Consider the following 23,216-nt stretch of genomic DNA (forward strand, 5'->3'; position numbering starts at 1 on the left):
TCAACAATTTAGAGGGGGGGGGAACACTCTCTTCCATGAAGGAAAATTAAAAAAGTAATAAGACAGAAATGCCCCCCCCCAATGTGTATTGCAGACAAGAAAGCACAAGATGCAGATCCGTGCAGCTAATGCACATTTTAAAGAATCGATTATCTTGAAAAACGTATGTCCAAATTTCAAGAGTGGGAAAAATCTCAAAACCAGATGCCACTTCAGGGTGGGGAGGAAAGGCAGCTAAAAGCAGATGGAGGTTTTTCACATCTGTACCAAAAAATCACATTGCTGGATCTCTTGTCAACCATCACCTCACCGCTTCTGGTCTCATCCAGACACAGAATATGCGCCTGAACTTTCCAAATCTCCGGCAGGCGGCTGCGTTTCCTGGCAGAGCCTCGGACCTCCTCTGTTTCTTCCCGGACTCTGAAGCCGGGCTTGCTAACCCTCGGGGGGGGGGGGGGGAACTGGGAAGCCAAAGGCAGAGCGGAGATGAATCCAGAACGGCCATGTGCGTGGATAGGATAAGAAGGCAGAGCCACTGGCCTGTGAGGGAAATCAAACTTGGCAGAAGCGTGGGCCAAACCCTGCCCTATTTTGAGAATGGCATGCTTTCCAAGTGGCACCGGGAGGGGGGAGAAAATAAGCAGAAATTCTCCCTCGGTTGCCGATTCTCCAAAAAAACCCCGACACTGTTAAGGCACAGAACATGTTTTAAGGCAACCCATTTTTCCTCTGTATTTGCTGTTGTCCATAACTCCTGTATGTATCAAAGACCCAACTATTTTATTACATTTCTCTCCCGTTTTAATTCATAGAGTCATAGAGAAGAATTGAGTCAAACGGGGCCTCGGAGGCCATCGAGTCCAACCCCCCCTGCTCAGCTTCCACTTCCTGCCCCAATGCTAGCTGGGAGCTTTCTTTCTGAGCGGGAAGCCTTCCCAAAGAAGGGCAGTGCCAAAGAATGCTCCAACTACTGTACAGTTGCACTCATTTCACACACTAGCAAGGTTATGCTCAAAATCCTCCAAGGTAGGCTTCAGCAGTATGTGGACCGAGAACTCCCAGAGGTACAAGCTGGATTCCGAAGAGGCAGAGGCACTCGAGACCAAGTTGCTAACTTGCGCTGAATTATGGAGAAAGCCAGAGATTTCCATAAAAACATCTACTGTACTTCTGTTTCATTGACTACGTAAAGGGCTTTGACTGTGTGGACCACAACAAACTATGGCAAGTCCTTAAAGACATGGGCGTGCCTGACCGCCTTATCTATCCCCTGAGAAATCTATATGTGGGACAGGAAGCAAAAGTTAGAACTGGATATGGAAAAACTGATTGGTTCAAAATTAGGAAAGGAGTACGACAAGGCTGTATATTGTCCCCCAGCTTATTTAACTTATATGCAGAATACATCATGTGAAAGGCAGGACTGGAGGAATCCCAAGCCGGAATTAAGATTGCCGGAAGAAACAACAACCTCTGATATATGAATGATACCACTCTGATGGCAGAAAGTAATTAAAGAGCCTCTTAATGAGGGTGAAATAGGAGAATGCAAAAAATGGACTGAAGCTCAACATCAAAAAAGCTAAGATCATGGCCATGGGTCCCATCACCTCCTGGCAAATAGAAGGGGAAGATATGGAGGCAGTGACAGATTTTACTTTCTTGGGCTCCATGATCACTGCAGATGGAGACAGCAGACACGAAATGAAAAGACGCCTGCTTCTTGGGAGGAAAGCAATGACAAACCTTGACAGCATCTTAAAAAGCAGAGACATCACCTTGCCAACAAAAGTCCGAATAGTCAAAGGTATGGTTTTTCCTGTAGTGTTGTATGGAAGTGAGAGCTGGACCATAAAGAAAGCAGACCGCCGAAGAATTGATGCTTTGGAATTGTGGTGCTGGAGGAGGCTCTTGAGAGTCCCCTGGACTCCAAGGAGAACAAACCTATCCGTTATGAAGGAAATCAACCCTGAGTGCTCACTGGAAGGACAGATCCTGAAGCTGAGGCTCCAATATTCTGGCCATCTCCTGAGAAGAGGAGGCTCCCTGGAAAAGACCCTGATGCTGGGAAAGTGTGAAGGCAGGAAGAGAAGAGGACGACAGAGGACAAGATGGCTGGACAGTGTCACTGAAGCGACCAGCATGAATCTCCAGGAGGCAGTGGAAGACAGAAGGGCCTGGCAGGCTCTGGTCCATGGGGTCACGAAGAGTCAGACACGACTAAACGACTAAACCACAACCATCATATTATCTCCCTTCCATCTTCTCTCCTAAAGGCTAAACAGGCCCGGTTCTTTCCATCTTTCCTCCTTATAGGGCTTGGTTTCCAATTCCCCTGAGCCCTCTGAGGAAAGACTGAATGAAAAGACAAAGTTTTTTTTTCCATCAGAAGGAGCATTAGTGGTTGGACTTTGTTTTTTTGGGGGGGATTTTTAAAAGCATTTTTGCACAAAATGCCGACCAGGCTTTTTGGGACAAAATGCACAACGTTTGTTTTTTGTTTGTACAGAATACATTTCCATGAATTTTCCTGTGGAAAAAGTCCCAGATGGTGAAAAATGCACCGTTAAAAAATAACAAGCCTGCTTGTATTCTTCTCCAGCGGAGGAAAGGGATTTTTTAAAAAATGATTCTTTCCCTGTGAAAATGAAGGAAATAAAGATGGAGATGTTCCTCACAACAGAACTTCGCTTGCCCGTGCAGGGGTCTGGAAGAGGAGCCCTTCCAGGAGATGCTAAACTACAACTCCCAAGAGGCCGCACCAACAGGGATGGGAACCGTAGTCCAACCAAACTGGAAGGGGCACCTATTCCACCACCGTGTGTGTGTTTGTGAGTCTGTGGAATCCAGAATCCAACACAGGGATGAGGAACCCTGCCACGTTCTTGATGACCCCTCCGGAAGGCCCAGAGGGGGAGGATGGGAATTGTGATCCCAAAATTGTTATTTTTTTAATCCTCTAGGTTTCCAAGACCCGTCGAGAAAATGGTGCGTGGGCTCAGAGAAGCAACGCGACGGAAGTTTCACCATGGAGACCGTGGGATGGAGGCCCGGCTGCGCAACCCTGCATGACTCCCGAGGAGAGGAAAAGCTTTCCTCTTCTCTGCTCTCACCCCCAGGAAATGAAATAATTCTGGTGCTCGGGAATCTGACTCTGGGTGCTGATCCGACTGAGTAAATAGCAGGAGGCCAGATGCTGGGGGGGGGGGGAGAGACACGACACTTCTTGCCATTTTTCTGTCCCTCCCCTTCTGTCTCCCTGATCACTTGTTATTTTCAAGCACCCCCCCCACTTCTGCTTGACCCTGGTAAGTTGCTGTTTGCAGATGCTAATTAGGAATTAATTAGATCTCGCAACCCAGACACCCCAGTGAGAAAGGGCATCTCCCCCCCCCCGGTGCCCAAGGAACACCCCCTCGCAAATATGGCAGAAAGCAACCCCCCCCAAAAGGGGGGGGGGGAGACAGGAAAAAACCCAGAAAAGCTGAAGAAAAACAGATGCCACCCCTCAGAAGCTCAGGGAAACGGACAGAAGAACAGCCAGCACGGGTGGAACAAAATGTTTCAGCACGGGGAACTTCTGTTCAAAATGCCAGCCATGCCCTGCTTGGCTGCACTCCACGCCATTCCACATAATGAGCTGGCACCCCACCAGCTCAGTATGGCATCCAAGTCGGGTTGTGTTTGGAAGGTTTCCCTTCTTGAGGTTTTTGTGTAAAACCCCATCTCCCCACTCCAGTCTCCATCTTCAGCCGAAGAGCTGAAATAAACTGGGTTTTTTTGGGGGGTGGGTGGGGGGTTCTCTCGGATTTTTTTCACACTGCTCCCCCCCCCCCAACTTTTACCATTTGGCCATAACGGTCAGGGCTTCCTGCATTTTGAAATTTTAAAAAAATCCAGCACAAGCTGTAATTAGAATAAGACAGGAGGATCCCCGTATCCATAGGGGATCAGGTTCGAAGCCCCCCTGAGGATGTTGAAAAATGAAGATTATAGCCAACACGATTAAAAGAGCAAATGCTATTAGTACATAGCATGGTCTCCACCTCCCTCTAGTGGCCAGTTGTGGTAAGTTCATCGTTAGAAACCTATATTTGGGTTTTTTTTTCTTTTCATATGTTTTTTTCAGACAGTGGATCCTGATCCCTCAGATAAAGGAGTCCTGCTGTATATAATGATCATCCTCTCAGAATGGCAGAACTGGAAGGGACCCTAAGGATCATCAAGTCTGGCTCCTGTGGGGGGAATTGAACTCCAAACCTCTCGCTCAGCTGCCAGAGACCTATGACCCCTGAGCTACCCAGCCATTCATTCCGTCAGGACTTTTGACACCCGGTGCCTTGCTGGTTAAGGTAGGGATTGTGTGAGAGACAAAATGGAGGAAGGGCAAAGAAGACGTGGGTTCAAGGGTGTGACAGCTGCCCTGCTTGAACAGAACCTGCCTCCCCGGGACGGCGCAACTTTCGCCCAAGGCCGTCCAGGCTGGCACTTCTCCCAGGAGGCACTCAGTGGGGGATTCGAACTCCCAACCTCTGGCTCCATAGCCAGAAACCTAAACCACCACTGAACCAGCCAGCCAGCCAGCACACCCTACGATTCACATGGAAAAAGGGCCCATGTCAGACGAAGAGTTCAAAAGGTTAACTTTTCAAAGGCCTGGAGGGGACCCCATCATTTCTGAGAGAAGCACCGAGCTTGGAAGACGTTCAAAACAGGATAGCAAAGGATGCTATGTGACAGAGGAAACAAGAGTACAGTATTGTGATGTTTACAGGTGGATTTAAATAGGTAACATGAACAGGAAGAGTTTTGTCCGTTGGTCTCCATACATATGCGTGCCTTTCCATTGTCTTCTGTCCCACCTCCCTTCTGTCCCTTACTTGGACGATCTAGACTTAGCTCGCGGCACATCAAGGACAGCCTTCAAGAAACGAGCCCCTGGTGGGTACTCCCAGCTTAAAACTTCCTTAACTCTTCACCAGTTCCTACCTTGTGAGGCTCCCGGACAAAGCCGGATTGCTGGGTTTTTTTTGGGGGGGGGCATCTCCATGGGACCTCCCCCGTATCTGGTGCAACCGTTTCTGAATGACCCTGCTGCAGCTCAGTGTGAAGGATTACATCCAGGTTGATTATCTCGGAGAAGGATGGACCACCCTTCCCAGCTGGCTGGAGTACGGCCGGAACTGTTAATGTTCTCCTTTTAGCAGAGAGATACAATGGGAACACCGGGCTGAGGATCCAATTCTTTCTACCCTAAATACAAAATAAAGATGTGCTTTAGGGTAAATTCTCAAACTGAACCAAAACGGAATTCTCCACTGGGATGAGATTTCTGCATTTCTTGGACTACAGATCCCATAATTCCTCATTCAGGGACTTCAAGCTAACGTATCATACAGATTCCGAGGCACCTACATGTGGCTCACCTGGGAAGCAAGGCCTAAACTGGAAGGCTTCTAGGCCGAGCGAGGCTGAGCTTCCTGTTCCTGCCCCAAGGCTAGCTGGGAGCTTGCTTGCTTGCTTTTTTAGCTGGGTAGAACCAGGCCCAGCTAAGCCTCCAAGTGTTCCTGTTTAGGCCTTGTCTCCAGGTGAGCCCCACTCAGGTGTCTGGAAGGTGTGTATGAGTGAGCCCAATAAAACTCCCAGAATGCGCAAAATCCCATCCCAAGATCTGATTTCTGTGAATACGCCTGGATTCTGAGAAGACACAGGATTCAGAAACATTTCCCCCCCCCCCCCCCCGGTTTTTGGACAGCTTCTTCCAGAACGCAAGGTGTAGCATTTGTTATCTCCAAGAAGTAACCTTTTCAAGTGCTGGAGACGAACCCGCCGGAATGCAAAGTTCAGACATATTGCAGATTAAATAAGTGAGTTTTTACGTGTTACTGATCTATCAACAGGGAAGTTAATAAGAGTTGCCGTTTATGACTTGTGAACTTTGCTCACGGATTAGAGAGGGATACGGCCTTTGAAATGAAATTTCTCCAGAAGGGATGTTTGGATAAAGCCGTTTGCAGCCTTTTAAGTGTGGCACAGGCGTTGGGCGAAGTGGGGGGGGAGGAACCCCGCAAGATTCCTCCTTTATGTAAGAAAGAGAAATGGCTTTTAATGATGATAATAACATAATAATAACCTTAGAACTGCAGAGCCGGTAGGGGCCCTATCCAGCCCCTGCCAAGGAGGCACAGTGGGGGAATCGAACTCCCAACCTGTGGCTTCACAGCCAGAGACCTAAACCATTGGGGTAACGATGAAGGGTGTAGGAAGTGGGGCTAATACAGGCGTAGCAACACAAGTCATTATAAACAAATTACTGTATGGACAATGTCTTATTAGTGATGCATGCTGGCGTAACTCAAGCAAGGTAAGTCATATGGACAAAGTGCCACACGTTGCCCCCCCCGAAAACTCAGGCGCGCCACTCGGGGGACGCTCCTGGATTCACCCCTGAGTCTCTCTGGAGGCCAGAAGTGCCTTTGCAGCATTAAAACTAGTGTGCCAGTGACGTCCGTTCCTGGGGAGGTCTGAGCCAGCCACGGTGACACACGCCGTAGTGACTTCCCAGCTGGACTGCTGTAACGCGCTCTACGTGGGGCTGCCTTTGGAAAGTGTCAGGAAACTCCAGAGGGTCCAAAATGCTGTGGCCAGATTGTTGACTGGGGCTGGTTACAGGGAACACAGAGATCTGGCGGGTCGGGCAGCGGATACGGGGAAAAGGCAATCCAACAGGTAACATGGTCCCAAATGGTGAAGGGCTTTGTTATGAGCCGATTTGGGTGTTAAAATCATCAGGAGAGGCCTTTCTCTTGGTCCCACCACCTTCACAAGTTTATTTTGTCCAAACTCAAGAGAGGAACTTCCCGGTGGCTGCTCCTTTAGGCTCTGGAACTCCCTGCCACTGGGATTTTAGCAAAACTCAGTAAGATATTCATCTGCTCTAATTATTATTCTCTGTTAGGTTTCTCTCCTCTGTTTTGGATCCGTCTATCTCTCATGCTTCTGACTCCACAACAGCCCTGCGGGGTCAAGTCAAGCAGGGAGAGGCCGACTGGCTAAAGCCACACCATGGCTGAAAGCCTTTTGCACTTCATGTAAAGTTACACTCAAGGAAGTTCCTGGGGCAGGGGGAGAGTTTATACCTAGGAAGCCTGTCCGACTGCACAACCAGTTACGCAACGCACCCTTTTGCAACAGCTTCAACCAGCTCATGTTTTGCAGGCACGGCTACGCGACAGGATCTTGGCCCTTGAGATTCATGGAGGAGAGAGGACTAATGCCCGATTGGTTTCTTCCACATTCCTTTTATTTTCACATTCTTTCTCTCCTGTAAAGGGGCAGAAAGAAGACTTCCTAAAGTTACTTTCCCAGTAATTCAGCCTTTCTCAATGCAACAACAAAGTAGTTTTTCACTTTACTTGGCTTCTGGCCTCTGGGTGCAAGATAAACAAGGGGCGCTCCCCCCCCTTTTTTTTGTCTCACCAGGGTCTCAGCCATTTGCCCAAACTCTCCCTGAGCAAAAGTACTACTGGTTCCCTTCCATGCACAGAGCAACGACAAAACTACCAGATGATTATTTTAAAAACACAGTAGGACCCCCATATCCACAGGATCAGTATCCACGGTTTAACTTATCTGTAGTCTGAAAATATTAAAAATATATTTTTGAAAACTCTAGAAATATGCATTTGTATAGTGTATTAATGAGAACTGGCCACTGTTGTTGAAGATTACATAGCATGGTCTCTGCCTCCCTCTACTGGCCAGTTCTGGTAATACATGGTGCAAATACATATTTATAGAGTTTTTCTTTTAGCATGTATTATCCGTGGATTCAAGGATCTTACTGTCCAGCCTAAATCCAACTAGAGTAGATCCTTTGTGGTGAACGCTTGAACCCTAAGTTCACATCTAAGTAAATCTTATTGATTCAATGGTTCTAACCGCTGGATTTAGACCAAGCTGGACTTTGTGATGCCTTTAATCCTCAAAAAGCAAGAACGTGGTGGCTGTCATTGTTTGCAGAATTAGTGCTAAAGCCCTACCAATGCAGTTTTGATTAAGAGAGAAAAGAGTTCTCTTATTTTGTCCTTGTCAGCAGAGTGACAAAATTACCTTGCCCTGTCAGGGGGTCGAGGTCTCTGGCTGCAGAGCCAGCGGTGGGGAGTTCGAATGCCAAATGGGCCTCCCGAGAGAAGAGCCATCCTGGGTGGCCTTGGGCAAACTGCACAGTCGTCCCGGGGATCCCCTCCCAGAAGAAAGGAAGAGGAAACTCCTTCTGAGGACTCTTTACCTGGAAAACTCTGACACGGGTTGCCTTCAGTCAGAATGGATTTAGCGATACATGGCTATTAGTTTTATTGTGGGGCGAGAAGTTAATCAATCGGCAGTTCCTCCTCATTGGAAACAAAAAGAACAAAAACCGACAGCCGGCACCGAAAAAATGCTGAAATCTGCAGAGGTTGGGAAATGGCGGTTGGCCGGCAAGAGAGCCAGATTTGTCTTGCGTCTTGGAAACCACCAGGTTTAATTGCTCTCTTAAGTTACTGTGATGAAAAGACTAAGACAAGACTATTCTGGTCTCCTCCTTGAGAGCAGTGCAGCTTTCCCTCCTCCCAGGACGCAATTTTAGCAGATATAACACCCTAATCTTATCACGACAGAGCTGGAAGGGACCCACTAGATCATCCAGTCCAGCCCTCAACAAGGAGGCCCACGGGGGGGGGGAATTCGAATTCCCCACCTCTCAACCCCAGAGCTCTCCACCCATTCCGCTTCCTTGTGATTGCCGTTTTTTCCGATGTCCTCTTTTACAGAGCGCTGGCGTGCCGGCAAAAGAAACCTTTTTCCAATCTGCCTGACTTTCCGGCTCTCTCCTCGTCGTAATTAACCCACCACTTTGGTTTAAGCAATATTTTTGGGGGAGGGGAGAGGGGGCATGTAAACCTCTCTCGGCATGCGAGTTCCCTTATCCACAAGAAACAAACGTATGGTTCTTTCCCCCCCCCTTCCCACCGCATCTCAGCACAACGTTCTCCGCCAAGGGGGAACTTCACCGTCTGTGGCTTATCACCAAAAAAGCAGCTTTTTCTTTTACTGATTGCTTTTCTCCCCCTCATTTTCCCTATCCTCCCCTCCCCAAGCATGGAATGAAGTCTTAAAGAAGCTCGTTGGACTGAGCAAGCAGAAATCAAACCATGCAAGACTCAATATGAAGCCAAGAAAGGAGGTACTTCTCAGATCTTTGATAGCAAGCAAACTGATCTATCCCTTCAGCCTATGTTCACTCCAGAGTCCACCCTGTGGTGTTCAGTAGGGGCATATATGTGGCCATGAAATTATACTCTAAATGAGGAAGTACGAACTTACCCAGAATTTCTGCTTTCCCTAGTGGTTCCAGAGCTTGGGGAGGGAAAAACGTTTTGGACTACAAATCCCATCATCCCATGATCAGATGACCCATTGCCATGCTGGCTGGGGATTTTGGAGAGGTGTTGCCTCAATTTAATCATTTTTCTATTTCTTGCATTTGTATACCGCTCCCATTACATATATATGCATGATATATATATATATTATGCATTACGTATATATACAATAGTGCATAGCGCTATTCTGAGCGATTAACAATGTAATAATAAAACATCTAGCATAGAATTAAGACAAAAACCAACTCCTGAATCAAATGAAATGGTAACACTTCCGAGACCTGAAAAGAGTTTGCAATCGAAGAAAGGAATTTAAATATATTCACAACAAGCAAAACCATGCCTGGAGTACAGAAGAATAAAGAGGTAAATCTTTGCTTCCCCCCCCCCTTACAGAACAATGAAAAATCTGAATGAAATTATAAATGTTTGCCCTTAAGGAATTTCTCTCCTGGCATATTCACAGAACCAGCGCTCATCTCTTATTATTTAATAAAATAATTCATTTGCTTCAGAAGGCACGGATCACAACCTTCCTTGCCCTCAGAATGAAAAAAAAAACTAAATTTGAGTCACGACACACAGAGACTATGTCCAGAGGAGGGAGAAGAAAACAGTAAAAAAGCAAAGGGGTCACCGTTCTAACCGAGTGGGAGCAGTTCAGGCGGCCGGTTGGAATATTAGCTATACGGCAGCCAGACTCTACACAAGCAGTGGGCTAATCCTGCTCAGAGTTTGCAGAAGTTACAGTACTTTTTTTGGGGGGGGGGTGATTGGGGTTCCCAGATGCCACCCAGCCAGGATGGGCCGTTCCAGGGTCCAGGAACTCCATAGGCTGGAGCTCAGCGTCTTAGCAACTTGGCTACATCAGTTTTTAAAGGGAGGTTTGGAAGACGGAGGTTCCCTCATCGGGTGTGTTTGCTATCTTCATTTTTCTCAAGCTGTCTCCTCCCTTAGCTCCTTTCCTCCCCCTCCCCTGTTCCTAATCTGATTGGAGATAATGACCCAGCAGCCTCGATTCTGTTCTGTACTCAAGTCTTGGCTATTCACCTCTCCAGATCACAAATCAGATAGCAGGCAGTCATTTGGTGGATGAAACGGGGGATGGGGAGGGGAGGGGGAACCGAGAAAATAAATATATAAACCTGATCCTATTATCTCCTTTCCGGGCACACTCAATTCACTTTGCAGAGATACGGCGTGGCGTGACAAGCGATCCGAGGACTTGCTGAAGGAAAAAACGGCAGCCGGAAGGGACGGTGGCGAAGTCCGACGGGCCGCGGTGCGAACAAGACTGTGATGATTTTTGGGTTTCTCCAGTGCTTCCTTAAGTTCCGCAAGACAGTTCTGCAACTGAAAAATATATACAAAGATTACTTATTAATTTATGTCTTAACACTGGCCTTTGACTGTATTAATGTAATACTATTTTATTTTATTTTTTTTTTTTTATATCTGCTGCCTTTCTCTCTTCCAAGGTGCAAGACAACTCAAAACTGTGCTTCAAACCTGTCGCAATGCAGAAACACAGTACATTTCAATGTTAGAACCATGACAGTCATGCTGGAGGAAACATAAGGGCACAAACCACTCATTGTGACTTTTCATTTTTATTTGTCTTCGTTATAGTCCACCTTTCTCTGGACAAAGGGATGACTAGTTAAGGAATCCCCCCCCCCCGGCAACCCTGTTCACTTGCCAACTTGTGGGACTGACATGCAAATGGCATCTAGCGCAAATACGCCACTGAACTCTAGTGCTATGGCACTTATGCTGGTGTGACTAAGCAATAGGATTCTGGCCAATATCAAATTATCAGATTAAAACAAAGAAACAAGGATTCCAGTTTAGAACCATGTTAAAACCAGCTGACAAAGGTGGGCCCACGAGGAAAAACTACAAAGCAAGGGGGGTGTTTCAAACTTTCAAACTGTGTATGTTAAGGTGAGTGTGTGAGGAAACAGATAGGTACTTTTCTGAGTCTAGAAATGAGGAAAACTAAAAAAAAATCAACAGGTAGATGTGGGAACAAGGCAGAATGAGTCTGTGCAGGGGAACATGGGAACAAAATCATGTTAGGGCCTCATCTCAGCACTGTCATCATCATAGAATGACAGAGCCAGAAGGGACCCCTAAAGATCACCCAGTCCAGCCCCAGTCAAGAAGGCCCAGTGGGGGATTCGAACTCCCAACCATGGGCTCCACAGCCACACATCTACACCCCTGAGCTATCTAGGCCTTCTTCACCTCTGGAATGGCTTCCATGAAAGTGGAAGTTGGGTGTAATGCTAAGGCTACAAAACTGAGAGTCAAAAGACTTAGTTTGAATCCTCACTAAGCTATGAAACATTAACTTTCTCCCACCATGTTCTCTCTGTCTGTCCTGCCTCACAAGGTTGCTGTTCCGAGGTTTACGGACAAAAAAATAATCATCAGAGATTTACACCTGATGTGGGAGGAGCGAAAAGGACTTGGAAGCAGAGAGAAAGAAACAAAAAAAGTCATTAAAAAAAACACACACACGTCAATTCAACATATGGAGGGGAAAGCCAACGAGGCCTTTAATGTCAAAGAGAAGTGTCAAGGCAGCATTTTAAAAAAGAAAAACGGTTGCCCCACAGACAGACAGACAAACCAACAAAAGACTTTTTTTTTTGCTTCTTTGCTTTAATCGCCACTAGAGACAAGACTGTCTAGACCGACGTCTTTCGTGCTCTCAGTCAGACAAAAGAGCTTTTTCTTTTTTAAAAAATTGAATTAAAAAAGAATTCCTTTCCTGGGTGTTTTCTGTACAGCTATCGGGATGAACAATAAAGAGAAACTACCCACCCCCCCAAAAAAAATTTCCTTGCGCTTTCTAGGAAGTGACAGCCGGAGATGCTCTCCGAGAGAGAAAGATATTAACCTCTTTTTGTAAGGCCGTCTCTCTGCTTCCCACCAGACACCGCCATGACGGGGACCACCCGTGGACTCCCCAGTAGGCCTACAGCTTCTCGGTGAAGGACAGCCGGAGATGTGCACCAAATCAAACACCCTCAAGAACTGTACATTGTGCAAGACAAAAAGCCAGGATGGGAATGGAAAGCAAGCAAGTCCTTCTCCAGGTTTCTCTCTCCGTGTGTTTGGAGGTCCTGATTAAAAAGAGGAGTTAAACACCCTGATTGGGCTTTTCATCTTCTCCCCAAGCCCCCTGGACTGGGACATTCGCTTATCTTTCAGATTCAGCAACCAGGAGGCCAAGGAACGCTGAAGGAATGGCCGAGACATCCGAGGTGGGGGACTGCTGTCTTGCAGCTTAGCCACTGCGTCACAAAGCTCAATAGTACTTTTATTTATAATGTTTTAAGAAATCAATCAAGGCTCTTACCTATGACTGTTTTTTGGTTTTGGACACTTGGGCCACATGGTGGTCTTCCTTTTTTTGGGGGGGGGGTTAAACCACCTATAAGTACCTTCTGGATGGAACGGATGTGTCCTTTGAGATATTTATTTATTTACAATATTTTTTAGCCGCACCATTACCAGTGGCTTCTGGGCGGCGAGATGTTACAAATTAAAATGTTAGAGCGTTACACGTGAGCCGAGCAACTCACAACAAGCCGCCGAGTCTTGGGAACAAGCACGGATCCTGGGGGGGGGGGAGGAAACCAGTTGATCAGGGATGCTGGGTTTCCATGTCAACTGGGCTGACGTGCGTTTTCAGTTGAACCCTAAATAACTTTGGGGAACGTGGCAGAGTCGGAGGCCTGGCAAAGCTCAGAACGGAATGGCTTTTGGTTTTCGTCTCTCTCTGCGTGTGTTTTTATCACTGATGCTTGCCCAGAAAGATGAATGCCAGAGGGATTTCCTGGGATGCCAACTGAAAAAGAAGAAGATGACGACGCGGAGGAGGGCGAGCGGGGGGGGGGCATGTGTGCGCGAAAACCCGTTTCTGTTAAATAAAGCATCGCCTGACAGACTTCTGATTTAATGGCCGCTCTTTAAAAGAGGCTGCAAGGTAGGTGATGACACTCACCAGCTGGCACGGAGATAGCCAGCGCTCTAGCGCTGCGGCGCGTTCGGCGAATAAATAACCACACAACGGGGGCAACATGTCAAAGCAAGAGTGCTCGTGGCTGGCGAAGAACACTGCCGTGATGGGGTTCCCCACTGAGGGTTTTATTCACGCCCCCGTCACACTTGACTTTGCCTTCCCCCCTCCTCTCCATTTCCACCCAGTCCTAGACTCTTCTGCCTCTGGACAAGTCCGGGAACCGCAGCCGGATGCAGGTGGGGGGAAAGGCTTCACGCCCCCATCGCCAACCTTCATCTTCCACCCACCCCATTTCCCCCCTTCTCCTCCTCTGGGCTGTCCATCTGCCCATCTGGTCATCCGTAATGGTTTGCTCCTCGTGCCGCAAGGCCGTTCTCATCCCTCTGCCCTTTCCAGCTTCGTTCAGGCTGGGAAGATTAAAAACCCAGATGTCCGGTGATGACAATAAACAAAGCGATAAATCTGCACGGCGGACAAGAGCTATTTACCGAGGGGCAATCATCAGAGCCATGAATTGCAGCTCATGTACCTTCCACGCCACCTGCAAATGCAGGGCTGCGTCTCCGCCTCCCGTCCTTGCCGTCCCCCATCCGTTTTGCACCAGTTCTACCCTGCTTGGAAACAGAAGCTCTGGCCATATTTTTAATGAGTCCTCTCATTTCCATCACATTTTAAGGGCCAGGGACCTCCTCTCAAGAGCGAGAGCAGAGGCCAAGAACAGAGAAAGGCTGAGGGGTCTTTGCAAAAAAGCTCGAAGCTTTGGTAAAAAAATAACTAACTTTGTCCTGATGCATTTCTCCCACTATCCCAATGATGCAAAAACCGATGAGGTGTGTTCACAGCCCTTCCTCCCGCCTTTCCCTGCTTTTTTTTTTTTTTTGCCACGGCCAAAGCGATGGGTTTGTTTCATTCCAGCATTCCCTCCCATGTGATGCAGTTTAGCGCTACGGTGTTTTCAAAAGGAAGGACATTTCCATATCCGAGGCTCATGGTCAGAGGTTTTCAGTAAGCTCACAAATCTGAAGATGTTAAAAAGATCCCCTGGATCGCCTGTTAGATTTCAGGTAAGCCTAGGAAAATCATGAACCTCCTCAGATGATAATGCCATTGTGTGGTCATCTGTGGTGAATATCTGCACTGCCTGGATTAAAACATGACTATAGCTATCCATGGTCCTGACGCCTGTCTCCAAAAACGGATTCTGTAAGTTAGAGGTTTGGGTTAAAATGTTAACAATCTCCAATCAATGACTAAAGCTGATGACACCAAACTCTGAGAGGAGAGTCAGAGTGTTGAGAGAATTAGACTCACCAGCATCCATGGAGTCGAACACCCTTCAGTCAGTTATGAAGATGCAAGGAGCTAAGAGTCTTTCAGCAAGATGAGAGCTACCGGTTTTCCAGCCCAAAGCAGGAAATGTTGGGCAGGACCTGGAAAACCTGGAGTATGAATCTCCAGGACCCATCAAGCCAACTTGGGGGACTTGTCTAGTTGCTGGTGCTCAGCTCTGTCCTACCTCATGGGGTCGTTGTGAAATAAACCAAGGGACATATAAGCTATCTTAAATTTTTTGGAGTAGATGGAGGAGGTCACTCTATTGGAGAAGGCAAGAGATGCCAGTGTAGCCACTTACTTAGGATAGATCTAGTTAGACGCAAGAGGACTCAGGTTGGCATTAAACTAGATTTCCAGTGGGACCCTAAAGAGCTGAATCATGACATGTACAATAAGGGTTGCTTAGAGATGTTCTTTTCACAATTATTATGCTTTTTAAACCAATTCATTTTAATTAATCAAAGTTTGGCTGGGGTTACAGTACCATCTTTGATCACTAGGTGGCAGACTTCCTTAACTTACCCTACAGAGAAAGCTGGAGACGGGTCATTAACATTCACGTGGCCTGTAGGCAGTTCCATGTAGTGCTTCACTTTGCAAGGTCCCTGAATAAATAAAAGATACAGAGAAATCGTTTTGTGGTTGGTAAAGAAAATAAGATAGAAACAAAGACTGAATGAGTATGGAGAGGGGAGGAAAAAAAACAAGCAAGCAAGACAAGAAAGAGTGGGGGAAGGAAAGAAGATAAAGAATAATGGGGGGAAAATACAAAGAGCACCAGGATTAAGGGAACACTAAGGGATTTCTAACCCACGCAAAGCTGCTAAGCATTAAATAAAGCAATAATATTTATGCATTTTATTTACAGCATCTGCAGACTCTGTCATAAAAGGTTCTCATGGGAGTTTACCACATAAGGAACTCTAATGCTCAAACAACTAGAACAGTAAAACTAAAATATGGAAATAAAGATGTTGTGGTTGGCAACCATCACGGCAGCACTTGCGAGGGAAACGCCGGCAGGTAGAGAATCACAGAATCCTAAAATCATGGAGCTGGAAGGGGCCTTGAAGGCCATCGAGCCCAACTTTCTGCTCAAGACAGGAACCCCAGTCAAAGCAGATCCGACACAGGGTGGTCCCTTTTTCTCCTGAAGGCCTCCACAGCGCTGAAGCACTCACCACCTCCCCTTGAGGTCATGGGTCCCCCTTGTCGTACTGCTCTAACCGTCAGGAATTTTTTCCCTGAGACTCAGCCCACATCTGGCTTCCTATCACTTGAGCTCATGGTTGCGTGTCCTGCATTCTGGGACGATGGAGGACAGATCCTGCCCCTCCTCTGTAGGACTACCTTTCAAGTATCTGAAAAGGGCTCTCCCTCTCTCCCCTCCATCTTCTTTTCTCAAGGCTAAACAGGCCCCGGTTCTTTCCATCTTTCCTCCTCCTAGAGCTTGGTTTCCAGTCCCTTGATCATTGTTCCCTTTTCCTGGAACAATGTATAGGTACGTACATCACTTCAATATATTATTTTAATAATGGCCTTGTCAGGTTGGCTGGTGTCATCACTCTTCAGAATTTCATTTGGTCTGAATTTTTTAGGAAACCCACTGAATCTGGTAAGATACCTTGAGTCCCCGTTCTGGCAGCCGGGGGAAAGAAAAATCAATCGATCCATTAATTAACAGCTTATTCTCGAGTCCTCTAATCTGGCTTTCGGCCCTAAATACAGTGGAGAATGCTTTCTCATCACCAAAGGGAAGTAACTGTTGACCTTGGGCAGTGGAATCTCGGGGCCCAGCCCTACACCGCTCTCCTTTAACACTTCCTCCTCTATCCAGAGATTTAAGGGGAAGTTGAAGTGGAATGATTCATTCCCCCTCTCTTCTACCAGAGAGATCAAGGTGGAGGCAGGATTCGCACTTGGTACTCTTGCCAGCTGACCCATCCAGCCTCTTAGATAGGATGCTAGGGCACCTGATCATACACTCGCCTGATGCGCAAAGCCAAGTGCCTTCGCGACAGGGTCTCGGCAGCAGGTCCCGTTCGTGGGTTTAAATACAGACAAGACAAAAAAAGGAAAACCAAAGAATGCTTGGCCTGCCGCCGTTTCTGCCACCCCTTCGTACGACGCCAGGATCTTGGTTTCCTAGCAACCTAAGAGCTGGGCATTGCCCCGTCCGAGTCGTGGCGCGCAGAACTGCTTTAGCGCTACGCTCAAGAGTTCATGGGGGACCTGTCCGTTTTTCCATGCATGGCTCTTCCTCCACTGCTCAAAAACACACTTCACGTTCTTCTTCTGCCACCGGCCACCTCCTAGCTGCCTTGCGAAATGAATGATTCATAACATCTAAGAACAATTCGGGGGGGGGGGACAGAGACACCGTTTAGTGAGAGGGCCCCGGAAGAATGACTTAAAAGAGTTCAGACGGTCCTCCTTCTGCAGAGGTGTTTCGGGCTGAAGTCCACAGCTCTGTCCTGGATGTACAGAAGTGGCCTTCTACCTGGTCAACCCAATCATCCTAGGGTAAGTTAAGGAAGTCATGGCAGCCCCAAAGTTGGGGACAGGCCACTAATATTCACCTGTTTTTTTCAGCGTTATGTTTTTTAAATGAACCAATTCATTCTAATTAATCAAAGCTTTTTTTTAATTTTTATTTTTCTCGTTATAAAGGTAGGGTAAGGTAACTGGGGTAAAGACACCCTCGGAGGGGGGGGTGGATTTGAATTGACACATTACAAATCAATATTTTCCATAGTAATTCTATACAATGACGCCCCGCATGACGATAATCCATCCCACTGAAATTGCTGTTTAGCCAAATCATCATCATGCGAAAACTGTTTCCCCACTGGAATGCATTGAACCCCATTTAATGCATTCCATTGGGGAAAATACATTGTTATCCTGCGAAGATCGCCCCTAGGGAAGCCATTTTGCAAGCATCAATCAGCTGTTAAAATGGCTGTCCTGTGAAGCATGGGTCCCAAAAACACAGGGAAGCCATTTTGCGAAGCCACCGATCAGCTGTAAAAATCGTCATCTTGCGAAAAAAAACAGTCCGCGAAGCATGGACCAAATCATCGTCCAGCGAAAATCCCCCATTGGAATCACTGTTTTGCGAATCGCTATAGTGATCGCAAAACTTCATCGTCATGCAGATTTGTCATTTTATGAGGTCATCGTCTAGCGAGGTACCACTGTACATTCTCTTCCAGAAATAGTTTCACATATCATAAAAAATACTCAGGCAAATATTTTTTAATTCTCATTATTAACTTCCTCTATTTGTGGTGTTCTAGGTTCTTTCCAGTGTTTCGCAAAAACTATTCTTGTTGCTGTTATGATGTGGATAGTTAGATATGATTTTTCAGAGTTTAGTATATCTGGCAAGATATTTAATAGAAAAAGTTATGGTACCATCGGCATTGGAGTTTCCATTATCTCTTGTAGTATCTGGCTCACTTTACTCCAGTATCTTTGGGCATATTTGCATATCCACCACATGTGATAAAATGTTCCTTTTTTCTGTTTACATTTCCAGCATACATTTGAGAACTGGGTGCTTATTTTAGCCAGAGTTGTGGGGGTCATGTACCATCTGTAGAACATTTTGTATATATTCTCTTTAAATACAACAGATATTGTTAATTTTATATTTGTTTTCCAAATTCGTTCCCATTGATTCAGTTCAATATTATGTCCTACATTCTGTGCCCATTTCATCATACATGCCTTTGCGACTTCATCTTGTGTTTCAAAATCTAAGAGAAATTTATATAACAATACATTTTCTCTCTGATTTTAGAAGAATTATGTCAAAAAGGGTGTTTTCTAGATAAAAGCCCTGTTGCTTATCTTTAGCATACTTTGATGATAATTGTGATTGCGCCCACCAATCCATTTCGGTGCCTTGATCTACTAACTCTTGTTGTGTTTTGATAGTTAAAGTTTGACTGGGGTTGCAGTGCCACCTTTGATCATTGGGTGGCAGATTTCCTTAACTTACCCTAAACAGGAAGCTGGAGAGAGGCTATTAACATTCATGTGGCCTGTAGGCAGCTCCAGGTGCTGCTTCACTTTGCAGGGCCCCTCAAGAGTTGAAAGGTAGAGAAATCTTTCTGTGGTTGGTAAGGAAAACAAGCAGAAGGGGGTGAGCAATCAAAGGTCTAATTGTCCACTCCACTCTCTTACCATTGCAGATTGCACCAGTTCTGGAAAGAGAGGAAGCAAGACATAAGCTAAGCCCAGTGGCATCTGAGAGCCTGGTTTTAATTTTGCGGAAACGTTGGTGACAATTTCCAGGGGAAACCCACTGAAGGAGAGGTGGCACCTTGTTTTAGTGCAACATAGGCACTCCTGGAAACTTCCAACAACAGACATGTTGGGTTTGGGGTTGTGTGTTTTTTCAACAACAAAAAAAAAACATTAGTTGGGGAGGGAATTCCAGACTCTGCCAACCCTCTAGGCTCTAAGGACTAGTGATACATCAAATGAAACATTTGAAAGCGCAGTCATGACAAAAGACTCATAGCTATCTCCCAAAAATGAGCTCCCCAAAATTCAAGCAGCTGCATTAGTCCATTTCAACCAATGAGAGATGGTCTTTTGTAAAGCTAATGGGTCTTAATTATCTGTTCAAGTCTAAGCCACCTGTAAAAAGTTTACATTGAGACAGGATGGCTTGAAACAAAACACTGCACCTAAGGAAATCTGTGTTTCTCCCAGCTGCTGTGAAGATTGCCCTACGTTCCGTGGGGGGTCTGCAGAAGGGGGCGGCTGATGGCATCATCACCCCTGGCCCTCAAAAAGTGGTGACGCTTCAATCCGGTGAGACCCTGTCTCCCCAACACCATCGCTAACTGCAGAGCGAGAACAGTTTCTCTTGCTGTTGCGTGATCCTCCCTAACCTGGAGGTGCCATAGGCGGAATGAAGGGATGTTCTACTGGAGTGCTTCCTACCCATTTAGTGTCCTGCCCACTGGTGGGAGGAAAAATCAACATGATGAGGGAGTAAGAGACACACAGAGAGAAAGAGATGGAGAGCTCAATGCATTATCCGGGATGGGGGGGGCATTTAAGATGGCCTTTATGAAATGGGAGGCCTCCCCAAATTATTCCGTCTGGTTATCCGGGATGAAAGCCGTGTCTCCTTCAGAGTAAACCTCTGCTTCTGAAGCTCTCAGAAATAACCACCAGCGACAGCCGTCAAGGCAACTCTGTCAGGATTGGGGCTTCTGCCTCGCCAGCCGACCCCCCGATGCTTAGAGTTAAATCAAAGCCTCGGAGGAGTGACCTCAGCGGCGTCCCTGACGGGCGCCCGTCACTGTCATGTACAATCAACCTCACGGTCCAACGCTGCCGAGGAAACGGCTCCCCTGGGTGGCCCCAAACGAAGAGGCTGCCCGTCTCGTGCCTGGAAGTGGCCAGCGGGGGGTCCATCAGTTGGCATTTGTTGCCATGACAAAACCGAGAGCAGCCCCTTTCTGCTCGGCACTTTCCTGCAGAGGCGATCCTGCCGCCTCATCATCACGCCCCCCCAGCCATGTCAGCAGGTTTGGGGAGGGTGCACACCAGTGCTGTCACCGACTTCCAGGGGAAATGTTGAACTGAGCTGTTTTTTATTATTATTTAAAGGGATTGCACAGTGCTGTAGCGCTCACTTGATCCGCTGGCCACGTGCTGTGAGACTACATTCCCCAAAAGAGTTAAAGCATTCAGAACCATTGCGTAGATCCAGATCAACAAACCCAGGTCCTAGAAGTTTCCAACACCAGGGGGAGAGCTTTTGTAAAGCTAATGGATCTTGATCCATCCAAGATGCTTCCTCTTTTTCTTCTAATCCAGTGGTTCTTAACCTTTGTTACTCGGATGCTTTTGAACTGCAACTCCCAGAAACCCCAGTCAGGACAGCTGGTGGTGAAGGCTTCTGGGAGTTGCAGTCCAAAACTCCTGAGTAACCCAAGGTTAAGAACCAGTGCTCTAACCCTTCTGTTCTTTCTCCCTCCCTCCCTCTTACTATCATTTCTGGATCTCCTGAGGAGTTTATTTAATCAGCTCTGGGCATAAAGATTATGGTCTGTTTCTCCTCCCTCTCTCTGTGCTCTGATTTTCATCCCGTCCTTCATACAAGGAGCAGAGCTCCACGTGTGTGGTTCAGTTCACAGAAAACCTGTTATGTAGACCAGGCCAAAAACAAACAAACAAACAAAAAACCAGAGCCTACAGTCCCACAGCAAACTTCTTGGTTGAGTGGGATTGGAATCTGCAACTCTTAACCCAACATTCTCCCTACCTGCCTGGTTATAATTAGACACTTAGTTAATGAGCAATACAGTAGGACTCCTGTATCTGTGGGATCGGTATCTGTGGTTTCACTTATCTGCAGTCTGAAAATATTAAAAGAAAAAAACTAGAAATATGTTACATATTTCCCCAATGTATTTATCAGCACTGGCCACTAGAGGGAGCTGGAGATGACTTCAACAACAAGAGAACATTGCATGGTCCCTGGCTCCCTCTAGTGGACAGTGCTGGTAATATACATATTTTTTCTGGGGTTTTTCTTTCTTTTCCCATGCTATGTATAAAATTCACTATTATATGCAATTTTCAGCATCTGCTGGGGGTTTGGAACCCATGCCCTGTGGATATAGGGGTCTTACTGTATTACATTACTGCAATGCGGTCTATAAGGAGCAACCTTCAGAGAGTCTTCAGGAGCTGGACCTGATGCAGAAAACTGGAGCAAGCTGGCTGGTGGTGGCATCCACTTGCAACATGGGCGATGACTACCAGTCAGCTTGCGTGGAGAATTCAAAAATCCCATATGTGTATAGAATTGAGCCACGAAATGCATGTTGACTGTGATGCCTCAAAAGGGTTGGCAGAAAGGGGAAGGACCAACTCAAATCATCTAGGTGGGTCTCGTGATGAGCCTGGACCAAAAAGTTCTTGGTTTCATCTCAAAATCCGTTGGCTTTTAGAAGTCGTTCACTGGGGAACCAGCCGACCTGGAAGTATGGAAAGGCCATGACTTGTCAGCTGAAACTGGGGAGTCGCTCGCCAGCCTCCAATGGGTCGTTCCAAACAGCCAGGCAAAATTCGAGTTCCAAAAAGCTGATCCCAGGAAAACAGGTCTGTTTGCCTGAAATGAGGACAAGACAAAAATAAATAAACCAACCAACCAAACAAACAAAACAAACCAAAACAAAAGCACCAGAAGTTTCCTCAGGGCTGGCCTGGTTGCTTACGAGTTACAAGACCCATTTTCCATGCTCTAAATACCTGTTAATTAAGCCCTGACTTTTAATTAGCTTCATTATTTCCTCCTTCACTTCATTTCAGCCAAATGGTCCCCCGGCTGCCTTTGAACAACGTTTTCGGTTTTTGTTTTTTTTTAAAAGAAAAGATTCAGCCTTTGAACTGCGAGGACAAGTGTCCTTCTTTGACTTTAGATAAAGGAACACCTCGGCGATGGCTGCCGGGCGGCGGTGACCGCTTGCCCACCTGGAAGGAGGACAGAGAAATCGAGTCCGGATGCCATGCCTAGCGAGGCAAATCCGCTCTGGGTTTTAGCCTGAAATGTTCAGATGTTCTCCATGGTGCTGAATGCTCAGGATCAGCTTCTTGTCTGGCTTCAGTTAAAGTCGGACTACAACCTCAAGCGGATTTATCCAGCCAACGTTGGTCGTGGGACTCCTGAAAGTAGCAGTCACTAAGCCAGCGACCTTCCCCAGGGAGTATCAAAACAGAAGTCTTCAAAGTCTTTCTTTGGATTTTACCTTAATTTATTTTTATGTTATATGTAAACCACCCAGAGTAGACATATTCTAGATGGGCGGTATATAAATCTAATAAATATATAAATAAATAAATAATTTCTGCAGGAAAGTATGCGTGGAAGAGAAACAGAGGAGAATCATCTGAAGAGCCAAAAAGATGCAACAGTACCCCTGTATCCACGGGACCAGTATGCACAGGATTACTCATCCACCATCTACAAATATTAAAAATACATATAAAAAAACCCAGAAAAACTATTTTCACATGTATTATCAAACCTGGCCACTAGAGGGAGACAGAGACTATGCTATGAATACTTCTCAGTGAAGAATATATGCATGTGAAAATAATTGTTCTGGGGTCCCCCCTCCTTTACCAAGCTTATATCTATTGGGTTCACTATTATTCACATTTTTCAGTATACACAGGAGTCAATCAGTCTGAAGAAAACACAAGTCATGGACCAGGGCGTGGACTCACCTCCCTCTATTACTATCTCTACACAAGAATTGGAGGTTGTTCATGACTTTGTGTACATTGGCTCAACCATCTCTGACACTCTCTCTCTAGATGTTGAGCTGGATAAACGCACTGGCAAAGCAGCTACCATGTTCTCAAGACTCACAAAGAAAGTATGGCTC

The 23,216-nt window shown here is 46.5% G+C and overlaps 2 long non-coding RNA genes across 2 annotated transcripts in view; both read right to left on the minus strand.

The window, feature by feature from the left end:
- Window positions 1–7,298, minus strand: part of LOC144583980 (uncharacterized) — a 37,106-nt gene extending 29,808 nt beyond the window's left edge. Inside the window, exons 1-2 of the long non-coding RNA XR_013537934.1 lie at window positions 7,182–7,298; window positions 4,990–5,253 (exon numbers count right to left, since the gene is read on the minus strand). This is a non-coding gene — a long non-coding RNA (uncharacterized LOC144583980). The remainder of the gene's footprint in view (window positions 1–4,989; window positions 5,254–7,181) is intronic.
- The window catches only part of LOC140701798 (uncharacterized), a 32,872-nt gene continuing 16,952 nt past the window's right edge, over window positions 7,297–23,216 (minus strand). The window contains exons 3-6 of the long non-coding RNA XR_013537933.1: window positions 18,800–21,937; window positions 15,316–17,139; window positions 10,571–10,772; window positions 7,297–7,324 (exon numbers count right to left, since the gene is read on the minus strand). This is a non-coding gene — a long non-coding RNA (uncharacterized LOC140701798). The remainder of the gene's footprint in view (window positions 7,325–10,570; window positions 10,773–15,315; window positions 17,140–18,799; window positions 21,938–23,216) is intronic.

The sequence above is a fragment of the Pogona vitticeps genome, chromosome 7 (genome assembly GCF_051106095.1).
Source record: "Pogona vitticeps strain Pit_001003342236 chromosome 7, PviZW2.1, whole genome shotgun sequence".
NCBI classification, from domain to species: Eukaryota; Metazoa; Chordata; class Lepidosauria; order Squamata; family Agamidae; genus Pogona; species Pogona vitticeps.